Below are 17,734 nucleotides of genomic sequence, written 5' to 3'. Positions count from 1 at the left end.
ACCCATCTCAGGTATTTCTTTATGACAATGCAAGAATTGCTTAATACAGACAAGTTACTGACTTTTTGATGTTAGCCTTATTTGCCTCATAAAGAGTTAAAGAAGAAAATAATTCATGCTTACCATCTATAATGTTTTGTGATTTTCTAAAAACATTCATATACCTCCTATTTGAACTTCATTGTAGATTGAGAAGCATCCAACATGGAGAAATTAAGGCTCAGAGAGTGAAGTAATGAACTCAGAGTCACAGAGCTAGGATGAAGCAGAGACACAACTCAAATTCAGTTCTAAATGCACCAAGAACCATTTCATCAGAGCTGCTTCGTAGTAATAGAGGTCGCAGAAGGAAAAAAGCAATATAGTCTGGTTCTCCTCCTGGTGAAACTCAAAGGGAAGAAGTTAGATTTCAGCTTGATATCAGGAAATTGCATGCGAGGAGGCTGGAAAGGTCTTTGAAAGCCACTCATTTAAAATTTTTAAAAAATTTATATATACTGAACATCTGCTCGGAGATTATGTGTCAGGCACTGCCACAGAGTTGTAAATTCAGAGATTAATTAGAGTCAAAATTCAAGTACCTCATATCAGAATGCAGTGGAGTCCTTACTTGAAGGCCCTTTAGTATAAAAAGGGTTTGCGTATAATACGTATTTATTCATGTGGATGGAATACTGTATTATATATTGCGTTCACTATCAAACATAATAAAAACTATCAAGTTTAGAAAGATGAGACAGCCAATAAATATACAGAAGGTTCTGGTATTTTCTTCTTGCTCTCTGATGTCTCATGGAGACATGTACCACTGTGGAGCCCACTGGTCTAGAAATTAAGAAGACACGGAAGTCAGCACAGGCCACAGTGTGGGAAGAGAGAGGGTGGCCCCCTGAGGATGGGAGGGGTCAAGGGAATGGCTTAGTGGAGACTTCAAGAAGAGATGATCCCCGCACTGAAGAATAACAAGACTCTCATCTATGTTCCAGGGTCAGAAAGGCAGCATGGCATAGTGGAAAGAGTTGAGAAGCAGAGGATAAGGGTCAGCTCTCCAGTTTGGGGGCCCTGTGGCCCTGCCCAAGGCACTCTCCTTTCTAAGGCTCATATTCTCCTGTGTTCATTGGAGGTAATAAGACCTGCTTCCAAGAGTTGTGGTAAAGATGACATGAGACAGGCTCGGCCAAAGTGCCCCGTTGACTGTATAGGGCTCTGCAGTGTTGTCTTCTTATTTTTAGATGTTTGGTACCTGCCGCTTGGTACCTGGGTGTCTGCCATCTGTACCATATGCTGTGTAGAGGGTAAATGTTCATCAACAATAGTGAATACTCCAGAGAAAAATATTAATAATAAAAAAGCAATGTTTGACCCAAATGTCCATGAATAAACAAAATACAAATGAATAATAAGCAAAATGTGGTATCCTTACAATGGAATATTATCCAGCCATAAAATGAATGAAGTACTGATACATAGTTCAACATGGATAAACCCTGAAGACATTATGCTATGTGTAAGAAGACAGCCACAAAAGGCCACATCTTTTATAATTGAATTCGTAGGAAGTGTCCAGAATAGGCAAATCTGTACTGACAAAGGCCACTAGGTAGTTGGCAGGGGTTGAAGAGTGACTACTTAATGGGTAGAGGGTTTCCTTTTGGGATGATGGAAATGATCTGAAACCAGATGGTAGTGAGGGCTGCGCAACATCATGAATGTACAAAATTCTGCTAATGGCAAATTTTACATTATGTGTATTTTAACACACACATAACAAGCAGTGTCTGAGCACTTACTGTATGAGGTGCTGTGAGGACACGACATGCCTTTGCTCCTAGGAAATGTGTGGTCTCGGTGGATGAAGCAATACATTCTGAAAGTAACTGCATTCAAAGAGCTGCTGAGATAAGAGGAGAGCTCATGAGAACTCAAAGGAGGCAGAGGTCAGTTTTGCTGGTGAAATGTACCCAGCCAGCTGGCCGGAAACTGAGCCAGGCTCTGAGAATGTCCAGGTGGTAAAAAAGAGTTTGGGCAGGAAAGGCATTTGAGAAAAGGAAGGGCTTGAATTGGGCCCCGAAAGAAGGGAGAGATTTGAATGGGCATAGAATGGGTCAAACTGTGTGCATGCAGGCATGGGAGCCCCATGTCTGGCTGAGGGGAGAGGATATGAAACGCCTGGCCTGTAGCTTTGGGACAGGGCAGGGATGCTGGCACATAAGGGAGGCGGGGCATCGAGGAGAAGACTCTGATGCCTCCATTCTTTCCGGTGACTGTCCTGAGCCCCCATTCTCCACTGTAGCGCAGCCTGAATAGTGAAAGGAGGAGCACAGTGAGCCTTGGAATTTGCTCCTGAAGAATTTCCTCTGAGCTACTTCAGCTGCCAGCTCGGAGAGAGAAGCTTGGTGGTTGAGTGATCAATAAACTGAACAAGGCCATGTGCAACAGGGGAGTTGAAAGGAGGTAATTAAACAAACTTCTCATGCAAGCACCCTTACGGGGATTAATTGAGATTTAAATAATTAAGCCTTGCTGGGTAGGCTAGAGGAGAAATACAAATGAAGAAGAGTGCTGCTGATGGCACTGAGGCCAGACCCATGGCAGCCTGAGAGCTGCGGCTTGTGCATCAGCTGGGAAGGGAGGCAGAGGAGGCAGGGCGCGCCCATGGGCACTCAGGGCCTGCCCAGCCCCCTGCTCAAACCAGCGGCTCCACACATTTCCTGGGCCCTTTCCCTCTATCTCCACAGTTCCTTTTGAATCTGTCCTCCTCCTGACTCCAAAGCCCACACCCTGGTGCGTGACTTCATCGTCTTTCTGTGGGATTCCTGTGACTGTCTCCCAGCCAGTTACCCACTTTGCTCCCTCAGCCCTGCAGGAATTTAACTTCCTGGAACACAGCCCCAGTTGCCCGGCCAAACTTTGCCTCAGTCTGGCCTTCAAAGTCCTCTCCAATGTGTCCCCAGTGACTTTTCCAACTTTATTTCCCATTCGCCCTAGGCCTTTTGCTTCTGTACAAGTGAGCCCTGATCCCACATTTCCCCTGCAGCCTCCTGCCTCCGTGCCATTGCACACCCTGGATAATGTTCCCCTTTCCATAAGGCACACCCTGATCTCCCCTAACTAGACATGATCGTGTCCCACTTCGTAGAATATCCATTTATGTGTGTGTCTCATCTCTTCTCAGATTTCCAGCTGTTTTGGCAAGAGATTGTACCTGCTTCACACCCTGAACTGTGACTATCTTGTGATTGCTGTGTTTAAGAAAGAGGCCCGATCCCTTAGCCAAAACCCTGGAGAACAGATGTGCTTTGGAATTTAGAATTTGTCAGATCTTGGAAAGGAATTATGGTGCATCTATTCCATATCATGTAACAGCCCCAGTAGGTCTGGGGTAGTCCCCCACTGTCAATCACATTAATAATTCTGCTGCAAAAGTAAGGATATTAGCATTAAAAGGGATAATTAAAGTCAGTACTTAGTTCAGGTCAGGTTTTGACCAAATAAGTTGAGAATAACTCAGTTTGTTGTGCTTTTTTTTTTTTATTTTGAAATTGAGGATAAGGGATTGCGGACCTGTATTCCCTTGGGAATTCCCTTGGGTTTCCTCCAGGGATGCTGCTGGAGAGAACAAAGAGCTTGTTTATACACTTTCCCAGCAGACTGCAGAGGACTTCAAACTTAGCTTACATCAAATAGAGCTAACTGTAAGTAGAGAGAGTTTAGCTGAACAGGGAATTGGAATTGGAAAGGTGTATATAAAGTCTTAGTGGCCCCAAGAAATCCCTCATAGAGTCACCCTACATTGCTCATGTGCCCATCTGGGGTGGGGGTCAGGGGCTCAGTTGCCCAGATCAGTGCTGCAGCTCTAGCATGTGATTTGAGCCCAATCTTGGGGCCCACATCTTCAAGCTGTTCAGGCCGTTCCCCTTTAACACCACATTTACGATCAGCTTTGTCTGATAATACAGCCATTACACTTTAAGGAGCAAGCAGTCTGGAAAGATTAGATAAAAGGGTAGGCATGAGTGATTAAAAGAAAAAATACAAGTCCCTGGGTGAGACAGCAGAGATGTCGATTTAGGTCTTAAAAGAAGAACAGCCTTAATATCGAGGAATCCTTGCTGGGCCCAGGTAACCTAGATACCACCTTTCAGTGAAAATGTAGATCTGTTTCCTTGCCAGGCCTCAGAAACTTTCAAATCACAGCTTCTTGGATTTATTGCAGGTCATTAACTGCTGTGCTGTGACACAGGGAAGAAGCTAGAAGATTAAAGTAACAGCCAGGGCTGTTGAGAAAGAACCTGGCTGATCTTTGTTGCTTGGAGTGTGCTGTTAAATCATTATCACCTGTTAATTCTTGGTGTAACTTTGGGGTGGAAAATTATTATACAGATGGAAAGGATTTTTCAATTAACTCTAAGTCAGTGAGATTTTAAGCAGCTAAGAGTTTGAGATGTCTTCTAGGGAGATTAGAACTTGGGTGGGCAAGGCCCTGAGGCAGGACCTGCTACATAATTTGCAGTCCAGTGCAAAATGAAAACGACGGGCCCCTCTTTCAAAAATTAGTTCAGTTTCAAGATGGTGAAATTGCATAGCATTAAACCAAGTGCAGGATCCTCTGAGCATGGGGCCCTCTGTGACTTCCTGGGCCACATATCTGTGAGGCTGGCCCTGCCCCCAGGGCATTCTGAGGCTTTAGAGGGACCAAGATGTAGTGGGAAAATCAAGGAGCTGTATGCTGAGCTAGACAAACCTCAGTCATTTCTCAGTTTTGTGTGTTACTGGTTGTTTGACCTTGGGCAGGTGAAGAAGCTACCTGTTTCCTCCTTTGTGAAGTGGAGCTAAAAATATCAGTCCTATGGTGATATTGCAAAGACGAAATGAAATCAAGTTTGTAGCGTGCTTAGCAGAGTATATGATATCTAGTAAGTGCTTTAAGTCTTAGCGTTTCATAACAGTGTTGCTGGTGCCCTGCCATGGCCACCTGTCCCTCCTTAGTACCTACCAATTGACTTCCAAATGCTGCCACCTGCATTGCTAGGCTGATGGCTTTTCTCTTGCTGCTGACAGAGAAATAATTACCACCAGTCTCTTTTGTCATCCTTCAACCATGGGCTGAGGGCGTGTGGAGTATCAGTACCCCAGCTCCTTTGCCCCTCAGGTGAGGTACCTCTGATATGTGTTTCTTACTGGGGATCTCAGAGTTTTCCCAGTGGTATTAAGCCTCATGCCCCCCTGAGAGGTAGCTGGCATGATAACACATTCCTTCATGGCCACTTTCCCTTCCCTGTGTCTTTCCCATTCCTCTACCAGGGCTCCTGTATCAGTGTGTTTTCACATTGCTGTAAAGGAATACCCGAGGTTGGGTAATTTCTAAAGAAAATAACTTTCATTGGCTCACAGTTCTGCAAGCTGTACAACAAGCATGGTGCTGGCAACTGCTTTGGGTGAGGGCCTCAGGAAGCTTATAATAATGGAAGAAGGCCACAGGGAGCCAGCATGTCACGTGGGGAGAGCAGGGGTGAGAAACAGAGAGAGGGGAGGTGCCACGCTCTTTTATACAACAAGATCTCACATAAACTCAGAGTGAGAACTCACTCATCACCAAGGGGATGGTGCTAAGTCATTCATGAGCGATCTGCCATGAGAATCCAAAACACCTCCCACCAGGCTCTACCTCCAACACTGGAGATTATACATTTCAACATGAGATTTGAAGAAGACAAATATCCAAACCATATTATTCTGCCCCAGTCCCCCAAATCTCATGTCCTTCTCACATGGCAAAATACGATCATCCCTTCTCAATAGTCTCTCAGAGTCTTATCTTGTTTCAGCATCAACTCAATCAAGAGCTCCAAGTTCCGAGTCCAAAGACTAAAGTCTCATCTGGAGATAAGTTCCTTTCACCTGTGAGCCTGTGAAATCAAAACCAAATTACTTACTTCCAAGATACAATGGTGGTACAGGCATTGGGTAAACATTCCCATTCCAAAAGGGAGAAACTGGCCCAAAGAAAAAGGTAACAGGCCCAACCCAAGTCTGAAATGTAGCAGGGTAGTCATTAAATCTTAAAGCTCCAAAATAATCTCCTTTGACTCCATGTCTCACATCCAGGGCACACTGAAGCAAGGATTAGTGATATGGTTTGGTTCTCTATCCCTGGCCAAATCTCATGTTCAGTTGTAATCCCCAGTCTCAGATGAGGCCTGGTGGAAGATGACTAGATCATGGGAGTGGATTCCTCATGAATTCTTTAGTACCATCCTCTTGGTACTGTCCTCACGATAGTGAGTAAATTCTTGTGAGATCTAGTCATTTAAAAGTGTATGACACCTCTCCCCTCTCTTACTTGCCCTTGCTTTTGCTAGTGATGTGCCTGCTCCTGCTTCATCTTCTGCCATGATTGTAAACTTCTTGAGGCCCCCCTAGAAGCTGATGCCAGAACTGTGCTTCTGGTCTAGCCTGCAGAACTGTGAGCCAATTAAACTTCTTTTCTTTATAAATTACCCAGAATTAGGTATTTCTTTATAGCAGTGTGAGAACAGACTAATACAGGTGGGCTCCCAAGGCCTTGGGCGGCTCCACCCTGTGGCTTTGCGGTATATAGCCCATGCAGCTGCTCTAACAGGTTGGAGTTGAGTGCCTGCAGCTTTTCCATGCTAAGGTTGAAAGCTGCTGGGAGATCTACCATTCTTGGGTCTGGAGGGTGGCAGCCCCCTTCCCATAGCTCCACTAGGCAGTGCTCCAGTGGGGACTCTGTGTGTGGGCTCCAACCCCACATTTCCCCTCAGCACTGCCATAGTAGAGTATCCCTGTGGGGGGTCCACCCCTGCATCAGGCTTCTACCTTGGCACTAAGGCTTTCTGATATGTCCTCTGAAATCTAGGTGGAAGCCGCCAAGCCTCCCTCGTGCTTTGCATTCTGTGCACCCATAAGCTTAACCACTACATGGAAGATGCTAAGACTTATGACTGGAACCCTCCATAGTGGCAGTCTAAGCTGTACCTGGGGCCCTTTGAGCTGCAGCTGGAGCTGGAGTAGCCAGAATGCAGCAAGTTTCCTGAGATTGAGCAGGAGAACAGGCCCTGGGCCTGGTCCCTGAAACCATTCTTTCCTCCTAGGCCTCTGGACTTGTGATGGGAGGAGCTGTGTTAGAAATCTCTGAAATATCTTTGAGATCTTTCTTCCCATTGTCTTGGATATTAGAACTTGGCTCCCTTTGAGTCATGCTAATCTCTCTAGCAAGTGGTCGCTCTACAGCCTGCTTGGATTCTTTCGTTACCATAGGGCCAGGCTGTAAATTTTCCAAACTTATATGCTCTCTTTCCCTTTTAAACATAAGTTCCAACTTTAAGTTATTCTTTTGCTCACTTCTCTGATTGTAGGCTGTTAGAAGCAACCATTCCACTTCTTGAACACTTAGGACACAAGCTGTCAGCCTTGCCAGCATCAATGTGGTGGTAAGCCTGTGGGCACAGATTGCTGTCTAGAAATTTCTTCCACTGGGTACCATAAGTCATCACTCTCAAGTTCAGACTTCCACAAAGCTGTAGGACATGGAGACAATGCAGCCAAGCTCTTTGCTAGGGCATAACTAGGGTGAGCTTCCCTCCAGTTCCCAATAACTTCCACATTTCTATCTGAGACCTTGTCAGCCTGGAATTCACTGTCTATATCTCCACCCGAATTTTGCTCACAATCACTTAACTGATCTCAAAGAAGTTCCAAGCTTTCCCTTGTCTTCCTGTCTTCTCTAAGCCTTCCAAACTCTTCTAGCCTCTGCGCATTACCCAGTTCCAAAGCTGCTTCCACATTTTCAGGTGTCTTTACAGCAAGGCCCTACTCTTCGATATTAATGTTCTGTATCAGTCTGTTTTTGTGTTGCTATAAATAAATACTTGAGGCTAGATAATTTATAAATAAAAGAGGTTAAATTGGCTCACAGTTCTGCAGGTGTACAGGAAACAGGGTGCTGGGATCTGCTTCTGGTGAGGGCCTCAGGAAGCTTGTAATTATAGTAGAAGGCAACAGGAAGCCAGCATGTCACAGGGTGAGAGTGGGAGCAAGAGAGAGAGGAGGGAGGTGCTCTTTTAAAACAGTCAGATCTCCTGTGAACTGAGAACTCACTTATCACCAAGGAGATGGTGCTAAGCTATTCATGAGGGATCTGCCCCCATGATCCAAACACCTCCCAGTAGGACCCACCTCCAACACTGAGAACCACAAATGTTCCTTTAGTAACATTTCCCATTCTCATATTCTTGTGGGGGTTACTCCACATGAGATTTGGAGTGAACAAACATCCAAACTATATCAGCTCCGTTCACCTGGTCTCAGGGTCTGCTTCTGGGAGAGCCCAACCTATGACAAGGTCCGATCCCTTCTCTTTTCCTTAGTGAAAGGGATGGAGAAGATGCTAGAAAGCAGGAAATGGGGGTATTGGTCTCAATAGCCACCTCAGCAAAATCAGAGTTGGAAGGGGCATGAGAAAGTTCTGATTGGATCTAGTCTGACATAAGAAGCCAAAGGAGAAACTGAGAGAGCATGGACTGTTTCAACAGCCACGATGACTAAGCATCCTGGGAGCCAGAACAAAAGCCTGCTGCTCCCAGGCTACCTAGGGGTGGGGCACCAGCTCTGAGCTGTTCCTGGGGGAAGTCACTGGTAGTCATCAGCTCTGCCATGTACTGAGCTGGAGTGCCTTGTCAAGGCTCTAAGCATCCCGAACACATCCTCTGCTGTTTTCACCCAAGGGGAGGGAATGTGGGTCCTACCACTCCACATTAGGATGTAGTGCAAACCCCAGAATAGCCCTCCTTCAGCCTCAGCTTCAGCAGGCTCAGTGGAAGCTTTTCTAATCAGCCTCTGGATCAGAAGCAGGGCTACTCTGGTGGGAGGCTGTTCTTTAGGCATTTCAGAGTTTACCTTGCAATAGATATTTGAGTATAGAGAGTTTCAAGATTTGGTTAGTCCTTATTTTAAACTTTTGCTTCCCTTCCTTAGTATTATTGGGTGTGTTCTTGGGTTGAGTTTGGAAAGCTCTGCTTTTTCTGTCTTTCTTTCTTTGTCCTCTAGGTTCCTTGGTAACATTTCTAGTCCTCATACTCTTCCTCCTTGACATGGTTTGGATGTATGTCCCCTCTAAATCTCATGTTGAAATGTGACCCCCAATGTTGGAGATGGGGCCAGGTGGGAGGTGATTGGATCATGGGGACAGATCCCTCATGAATGAAGCACCAACCCCTTGCTGATGAGCGAGTTTTTGCTCAATTAGTTCACATGCAATCTGGGTGTTTAAAAGAGTCTGGGACTTCCCCCTTCTCTTTCTTGCTCCCTCTCTCTCCATGTCATGCATGGGCTCCCCCTTCTACCATGAGTGGAAGTTCCCTGAGGGCTCACTAGGAGCAGATGCCCACACTATGCTTTCTGTGAAGCCTGCAGAATCGTGAGCTAATCTGTAAAGCCTGCACCTTTCTGTGAAGCCTGCAGAATCATGAGCCAATTAAACCTCTTTTCTTTAGAAATTATCCAGCCTCAGGTTATTTCTTTAAAACAACGCGAAAAAGAAAAAAAAAAAACAGGCTAGCACAGTCCTCTATCCATCATACCCCATCTTCTTCCACCTCCTCTTTCTTCCTTTTCTTTCTCCATCTCCTGTTTGGTGGGGGATTTAGGAGCCTCAGGCTTCCCTTAGAGCAAAAGATCTTAACCACTGTAATGCCATGGGCCCCACTGGTGGTCTGATGAAGCCTGTGGACCCTTTCTCAGAGTAATGTTTCTTAATGCAGAAAATAAAGTACATACGGTAAGTAAAACGTAATTCAATAATATTTTATTATATTGATATATAAAAAACTTCAAAACCCCAATTTGTGAATTAGTACGGCATGTGCTTCCTATTAATGAACTTAATAACAACATTTAGTGTGGGTAGGGTTACTCCCATAAAGTTTGAAGTAGTAATGGGCAAAAAAAAAAAAAACTTTTGTATATCCACAACAACTGTAACATGATATAAAAATATCCACATGTCTATGGTGACAAAGACCCAGTACTATGAATGCTACTCTGGTTTGTTGCTTCCTTTTATAATTGAAGGAAAAGCTAAATTTCAGTTAGTGATGAATGAAAATAAAGATGTAATTTTTTTTTTCCCATTCATGTTCTTGGAATGCCTGAATTCTATCCTTGGGTCCTGGGTAAAAATGTCTGTCCTAGTGTTTGACGTGTACCTCGAACATTCCTCTGCTTTTTTCGTCTTTGCTACCCATCATGAGAGCCATCAGTCTGCCTCCCTGCTGCACCACAGAACCATGGCTTGTCTGAGCAGGTTGCAAGGTTGTTCCCTGAGGTCCCACCAGTGTTCTTGGTCCTGGCAACAGTGTCTGGCCTCAGCCTGTAGCTACAGAAGGGAGTTAAGCATTTGACTACAATGTACTGAGAGATAAGATATAGTATGCTTGTTCTTTAGGATGTCAAAGCAGGCCACCGTCTTAGAATATAATTCTACTAAAAACAAAGATTGCCCATGAGGAAAACTCAGCTTTCATATTGGTAGACATATGGGCTGGCTTGAAATCAACAAATAATTGTATCCCATCCCCATTTGGCTTTATTTGAAGACAGGAGATGAATTCGATATTGAGCAAAACTATTGGCCGAGTGAAAAATAGATGTTCTTGAAGCCAAAAAAGAATATAAAAGGTGGAGTAAAGCTGTGAATAGGTCATCAGAGAGTGACAAAGGCATTTTATTAGGGGAAAAGGTCATGTGCAGAAAGAAACCCCTGCCGTCCCAGAGATACCATATATGGAAACAGAATAAATCTCCAAGGGTGCCTGTAGCAACCCCACGCGTGTGGTAAAGAGAAAGGAAGCAGTTGGTCTGGCTGTGTTCTCGCCCACACATCTTTTCGCTTTTTATGTATATTCCTGCCCAATTCTCCTTTCTCCCCTTCCTGGGGCTTAGAGCTTCCTGGGGCTTATACACTCCATCCTTTTTCACTTATGGCACATTGATGGACAGAATGCCAAAAGAGAATAAGCTGGGGCCTTGCACTTGAAGAAGGTAATGGAAAGGAAACGATTGGGGTTCAAATCCTAAATCCTTCACTTCATATCTGGGGACTTTAAATGAGCCATAAACCCTGCTGAATCTTACTTTTTTTTTTTAACCTGAAAAGATGAGAATAAAGCAACCATTTACTTCAGAGTGTCATATGAGGATTAACCTTTCTGTTCTTATCTCTCTGACATACCTGAAGTGGAAAGGACACAGATTTTGAAGTGTGGCAGGTGTGGGCTTGTCTCTTAATCTCTCTGAACATCAGTTTCTTTGGCTGCAGAATGGGGATAACGATATCCACATCGTAGGTTTGTTGTGGGGTTTAAATGCAATAAAGAATTTACCAACCAATACCCTGGCGTGGAACAGGCGCTCAGGAATTAAAATAAAAGAAGAAATGTGTTTATTGTTTAGGCACCTGCTAAGTTGCCGTGCTTTCCTATAACTATGTCCAGACAGGTTTTAAGAGGTACCGATTGGAGATCCGCCTGCTGACAGCCCACCCTCCCACACTTCCTGTTTTAAGGCTCAACTTGTGCTGCCAGGGGCCTCACATTTGGTTTGGAACATTTTTGGCCATCAGAACTAGAAACAGGTGTGCCCATCCACCTGCCGGGGTCACTGGTAGAGGCAGAGACTGCAGTGGGCTTGGGAGACACAGACTCCCTGCATTCCTGTCACAGCTGGGCCACTTCCTGCTGGTGACCTTATGAGGGCTTCCTCATCTGTAAAAGGGGCAGCAGTTCCTACTTTGCAGAGGTGTGGCGTAAGGTGACAAACTTTGCAGATGAATGGCGTAAGGTGATGAAGCAGCAGGGACCCAGCAGGCACTCAATCCTGCAGCTGTCAGCAATTCTCGGAGGGCCTCTGTAGGGCCCTGTGTACATGGGACTGAGCTCTCCTTCCACCCTGCCCTTCCCACAGCCAGATGCACTTATATTCAGAGAGACCCACAGCTATGCCCAAACATTAAAGTATAATAATAATAGAAATGGATTCCTGGCTGGGCACGGTGGCTCACGCCTGTAATCCCAGCACTTTGAGAGGCCGAGGCGGGTGGATCACGAGGTCAGGAGATCGAGACCATCCTGGCCAACATGGTGAAACCCCATCTCTACTAGAAATACAAAAATTAGCTGGGCGTGGTGGCTGGCGCCTGTAGTCCCAGCTACTCAGGAGGCTGAGGCAGGAGAATCGCTGGAAGTCGGGTGGTGGAGGTTGCAGTAAGCTGAGATTGTGCCACTGCACTAGCCTGGGCAACAGTGCGAGACTCTGTCTCAAAAAAAAAAAAAAAAAAGGATTTCTGAAAATTGTTAGTTTTTATTTATTTTTAAGAGACCAGGTCTCACTCTCAGCCAGACCGTGGCCACACTCTGGCACATAGCAGATCCCAAACAAATGTGAGACCCTTCCCTTCCCTCTCTCCCTGCGCAGTGCCATGGGCTTGCCCAGAGACACAGAGGAATTCTCCTTGCTGAAACTGAACACCCCCATGAGGAGATGCACTTTCTGGGATGGTTCTCACCCTTCCTCCCCTTGTCTGTCTGACGCCGACCCCTGAGGCCAGCACACCTCATCCCTTGTCTGTTATTCTGGACCCCTGACTCCAAACCATGGGTACCCCACTACCTCTCTGTTTTTGTTGTTTAACTCACACCGTGTTATGTTTAGTTGTTTAGTTGTTAATTGCTGCTTAACAAACTACCCCAGAATGTAGTGGCTGAAGACAACTGTGTTTATTATTTCTCAAGGTTCTGTGGGTCAGGAATCAGGGCAGAGTGGATGGAGCTGGCTCATCTCTGTCCTGTGTGACATCTCCGGGGACTGGGACAACTCAGACAGCTTCTTCACTTTTCTACACCTTGGCTGAGAGGGCTGGCAGGCTGAGCTCAGCCAGGACACGGTGTCTCTTTGTGTAATCTCCCGTGGCCACTCCACATGGGCTCTCCTTATAGCCTCTCTAGCAAGGTGGCCAGACTTCATGCATAGAGGCTCAGGGCTCCCCAGTTACAAGAGCAGAAGCTCTTAGGTCTCCTTGAGACTGAGGCCTGGAACTGGTGGAGCATCTATCTGTTCAGTTGCATTCTATTGGTGGGGTCAAGTCACAGGGCAGCTCAGATACAAAGTGGAAGGGGAAAGGTCTAAACAAGGGTACGAATACGGGCATGGTGGCTCATAGAGGCCACTTTTGGATACCAGACACCGTCTTCCCATGTTCTTCAGTGAACAAAGCTGAGAACAAAGCTGCTTTGCCTGTGTCTGACCCACACGAAAACTTTCTCAAGAGTTTCCTCAGTGAATTTCATTGATAAACTTGTGCTAGCCCCAGGTGCCCCTGAAATCCCTGATTAATGACTGTCACAGGCTGAGAGCCAGCAGCAGTGGAAGACATGATGATCAATAGTCTCTGATTCCATTCAAGCCCTGTTAGAGCCTCCTCTGCCCGCCTGACAGGGTCGAGATGGGCTTTCTGGATAGCTGGAGAGCAGGAGGGCAGTGAATTACCAGGACAAGTCAATAACAAATTGTTTCTTTTTTCCTGTTAATAAAGCCCGTTCCTGATAAACACAGGGGATGCTCTGATAACAGAGCTCTGCTGTCCTGCTTTTCCTCATTGCAGCCCAGGTCCAGCTGCTTAGGCTTTCTGCATGCATGGCAGAATATTGAGATTCAGCAAATGACAGGGCTGTGTAGCCTGTGCACTCTGTCTTTTTGAGAGGAGTGGCAGGAGGAGGGGCCTTGGGAAAATGTGGGACAGGCTGAGGGTGTGACCTGTAAGCAGGAGTGGGAGGAGGTTGGGCACAGCCTGTGTCCCCAGTGCAGCGTTTCCCAGACTGTTCCTGGTATCACCAGCTCCAAAGGGTGAGAAGAGGTGCTCCCCCAGAGAAAGGAGTCCATGAACCATAAGCTTAGGAAAAGCACATATCCTCAGGTTTTTCTTAGAGTGTATCAGCTCGTCTGCATGCCACCAAAGGCTCTGAGAAGGCCTGCAGCTAGGGAACATGTCTAACTCTGTTCAAACAAGTATTTCCAAACTTAAGGATAGGCCCTACTTTTTTTCTCTAGGACAAGATTAAAGACAAGTGTTCTGAGGAGCACACTTTGTGAGGGCTGCCTTAGGAAAAGCCAGGGACACCAAGTGTGGTCATCCGACCCAGAAGGGAAGAGCAGGGCTCTGAACAGGACCTGAACAGGAGCTAAGCCACAGATGAGCAGCAAGGCCTGAATGGATAGGTGGTGAAAGTAGGAGACAAGAACCAGGTTATATTACAAAAACAGATGAGGAACTCCTATGGCTTACCTTCCTATCTGCCAGGGTGTTCAGCCTGGCTTTGAGTGTAGAGTTATTTTGAGGAGGTTATGTTGCCCCCAGTGTGTAAGGGTCTGGGGATGGCAGGTTTATTTACCCTGACTTCCAAGCTTCAAGTGGCCATGCATAACCCCCCTCTTTCCTCTGCCAGGTATGTCAGACAGACCCACAGTTTGCCATGTAAGATCTGATACATATTGCAAAGGGCACAACTGCCTATACTGTGTCAAATTTGTGAAGCATTGCATTGAAAATTGGGTATTGTTAACATCAGATAGGGAAGAAGAAAAAGGAAGTAGGAGAGAATTCATGAGAGAGAGAAAGAGAAAATGATTACTCCACTTTTCCAAATCTCTTGCTAGAATGAGTTTAGCATATATATTTAATGTGATTTTTTCTTTTCTTATTAAACAAATCTAACCTATATATATGTATTAAATTAAGAGGTTCCTGAAATGAAGAAGAAAGCTCACTGTTTTAATTGCATCTTTTAAAAGATCCTGAGATGTTTCCATCTGCAAATGTGATGTAATACTTTTACTGCCTACCTTTTGCTGAGACATTCAAATAAAAATTTGAGTGTGAAAGTGCTTTGAAAAATGTACAGTGCTGCACACATGTAGGGTATCATTATCCTATTTTTGCTACTAATGCCCTTGTTATGGATTGAATATTTCTGTCCCTACCTCTCCACCACTTCATATGTTGAGGCCCTGCCTCCCAGTATGACTATATTTGGAGATAGGACTTGGTAATTAAGGTCAAATAAGGTCATAAGGGAGGTCCCTAATCCAATAGGGTTGATGTCCTTATAAGAAGAGGAAGAGACACTGGAGCTCTATTACTCTCTCTCTGTCTCTCTCTCTCTCTCTCTCTCTCTCTGCCATGTGGGGATGCAGTGAGAAGGTGGCTGTCTGCAGGCCAGGAAGAGAGCCCTCACTAGGAACTGAATCAGCTGCCACCTTGATCTTGGACTTCCCAGCCTTGGGAACTGTGGGAAATAAATTTATGTGGTTTTTAAACTGCCCAGTCTTTTGTATTTTTATGGTAGTTGAAGCTAAGATACTTTTCAAGATAAAATTTCCTTTTGAACCCTTGCTGGGGTCAATATCCCCATCAACGAAGAGCAAACCTTCATTCCAGCAGACTCCGAAAAACCCAGAGGAAACCGATTGCTGTTTTAGATACCAAGGAGAATTGAGTTGGTTACACATCAGCCCCTCCTTGCAACTCTCGGCCTCTGTTATCCTCCCAGTCTCTGGTTGCAGCCACTTGGCTTGTTTTCCACAGATATATGATGTTGCATGACAACTAAGGCATTATGTAACCTGCTTTTCATCCCTGCAAATGAGGAAGGAGATGTAAGGCCTGAAGTAGCTTCATGTGAATAGTGACTCAGCTAAAGGACAGTTTTTACCAAGGTCCCCTCAATGGTTATTGTTAAGGTCATCTGCTGAGGCCCTAGGATGATAGTTCTATTAACAATTACTATGATTGGGCATGGTGACTCACACCTGTAATCCTAGCACTTTGGGAGGTGAGGCAGAAGGCTCATGTGAGTCCAGGAGTTCAAGAATATGCTGGGCAATGTAACAAAACTTCGTCTATACAAAAAAGTTAAAAAAAAATTAGCTGAGCATGGTGGAGAGCTGTAGGACCTGTAGTCCTAGCTACTTAAGAGGCTGAAGCAGGAAGATTGCCTGAGCCCAGGAGTTTGCGGTTACAGTGAGCTATGATTGCACCACTGCACTCAGCTGAGGCAACAGAGTGAGACTCAGTCTCTAAAAAAAAGTTATTATAAATAATTTTTTTGCATGTCTACTGTATATTGTATACTGTATACTGTATACTGATAAAGTGCTAGACACTTTCAAATATTCTATTTCACTTAATTAAAGGTAATTAGACCTTCTCTGGAAATACCATTTATGAAGTAGATTTACCTAAATAATCAAATCTAAGTTTTACATTCACTAACTGTGTATGTCAGCATCTAACTTCCTAATTACATGTTGCCATGTTATAGGCATTGTTTTTCCTCAGGGATTGAAACAATTTTGTGATGGCATGCAGTGGCAAAGCTGGATTTATGCGCAGCGTCTCTCTGATTCTGGAGTGAATTCGAGTATTTACTCATTTATTCATCAGAAGCCCATGTTATGTTTCTTCCACTGAGCTAGACACTAGGACTATAGAGCGTTCATGAAGACAAGCCGCAATAGGAATATACATTTTTTTTGGATGTAGAATTTCTACTTTTCATAGTAGTAGACAGGATAAAGGAAAAGCTACTGGTACTGCCATGCTTACATGACAGGCATTACAAACATATGTAAGTAGTTTCAGGCTCATTCCTCCCAACGGCAACTACTTCTAACCCCTTTAGCTCTATCTTCTGGTATTTATCATAATGTGTTTATCTTCATATTTATCATAATATGTTTATCTTCATATTTGTTTTTATTTGTGTTATTGTTAAGTATCACACAAATGCAGAAAACTACAAAAAAACAAATGTGCAGCACAATGAACTAGAAGAGGATTGCCCTTGTACCCACCTCCCTGGTCAGGAGGTAGAAGCTGAAGTCACCCCAGATGCTTTCCACGTGCACCTGTCAATCAAGCCACATACTTCCCCCCAGACTATCCAGGAGCCTGTTATGGTCCTCCCTCCTTTATTTTTCTTTATAGTTTTATCATCCAACTGTTTATTTTTGAAGGTGGCATATTTTCAAGTCTCTTATAATCCATAGGCTCCTGTTATGTGTTGAACTGTGTCACCTTAAATTCATATGTTGAAGCCCGAACCTCGAATACTTCAGAATGTGACTGTATGTGAACAGGGACCTAAAAAAGGTAATTAAGTTAAAATGAGCTTATTAGAGTGGGATAAAATCCGGTATGACTGGGATCATAAGAAGAGGAGGTTAGGCCACAGACATGTACAGAGGGAAGACCACGTGAGGACACCAGGAGAGGAGGTCCATCTACGAGCCAGGGAGAGAGGACGTTGGGGAAACCAATCCTGCCAACATTTTGATCTTGAATTTCTAGCATTCAGAGCTGTGAGGAAATACATTTCTGTTGTTTAAGCCACCCAGCCTGTGGTACTTGGTGATGGCAGCCCAAGCAAACTTACACCACCATTCTCCACCTTTCTGATTTTCTTGTAATTTATCTTGGAAGAGCCTAGATTATTTGTCATATTGAATTTCTCACAGTCTGGTTTTTGCTGGTTGATTCCTGTAATTTAATATTTGGATCTAGAACTTAATCATATTTAAGTTTGTTTATTTTGGGAGGGAGGAGGCAAAACTATTTCGTAGACAGTGGTGTGTTCTTTCACCAAGAGGCACATAATGTTCT

The sequence above is a fragment of the Nomascus leucogenys genome, chromosome 19 (genome assembly GCF_006542625.1).
Source record: "Nomascus leucogenys isolate Asia chromosome 19, Asia_NLE_v1, whole genome shotgun sequence".
Taxonomy (NCBI): domain Eukaryota; kingdom Metazoa; phylum Chordata; class Mammalia; order Primates; family Hylobatidae; genus Nomascus; species Nomascus leucogenys.
Note: the sequence above shows the minus strand (reverse complement) of the source record.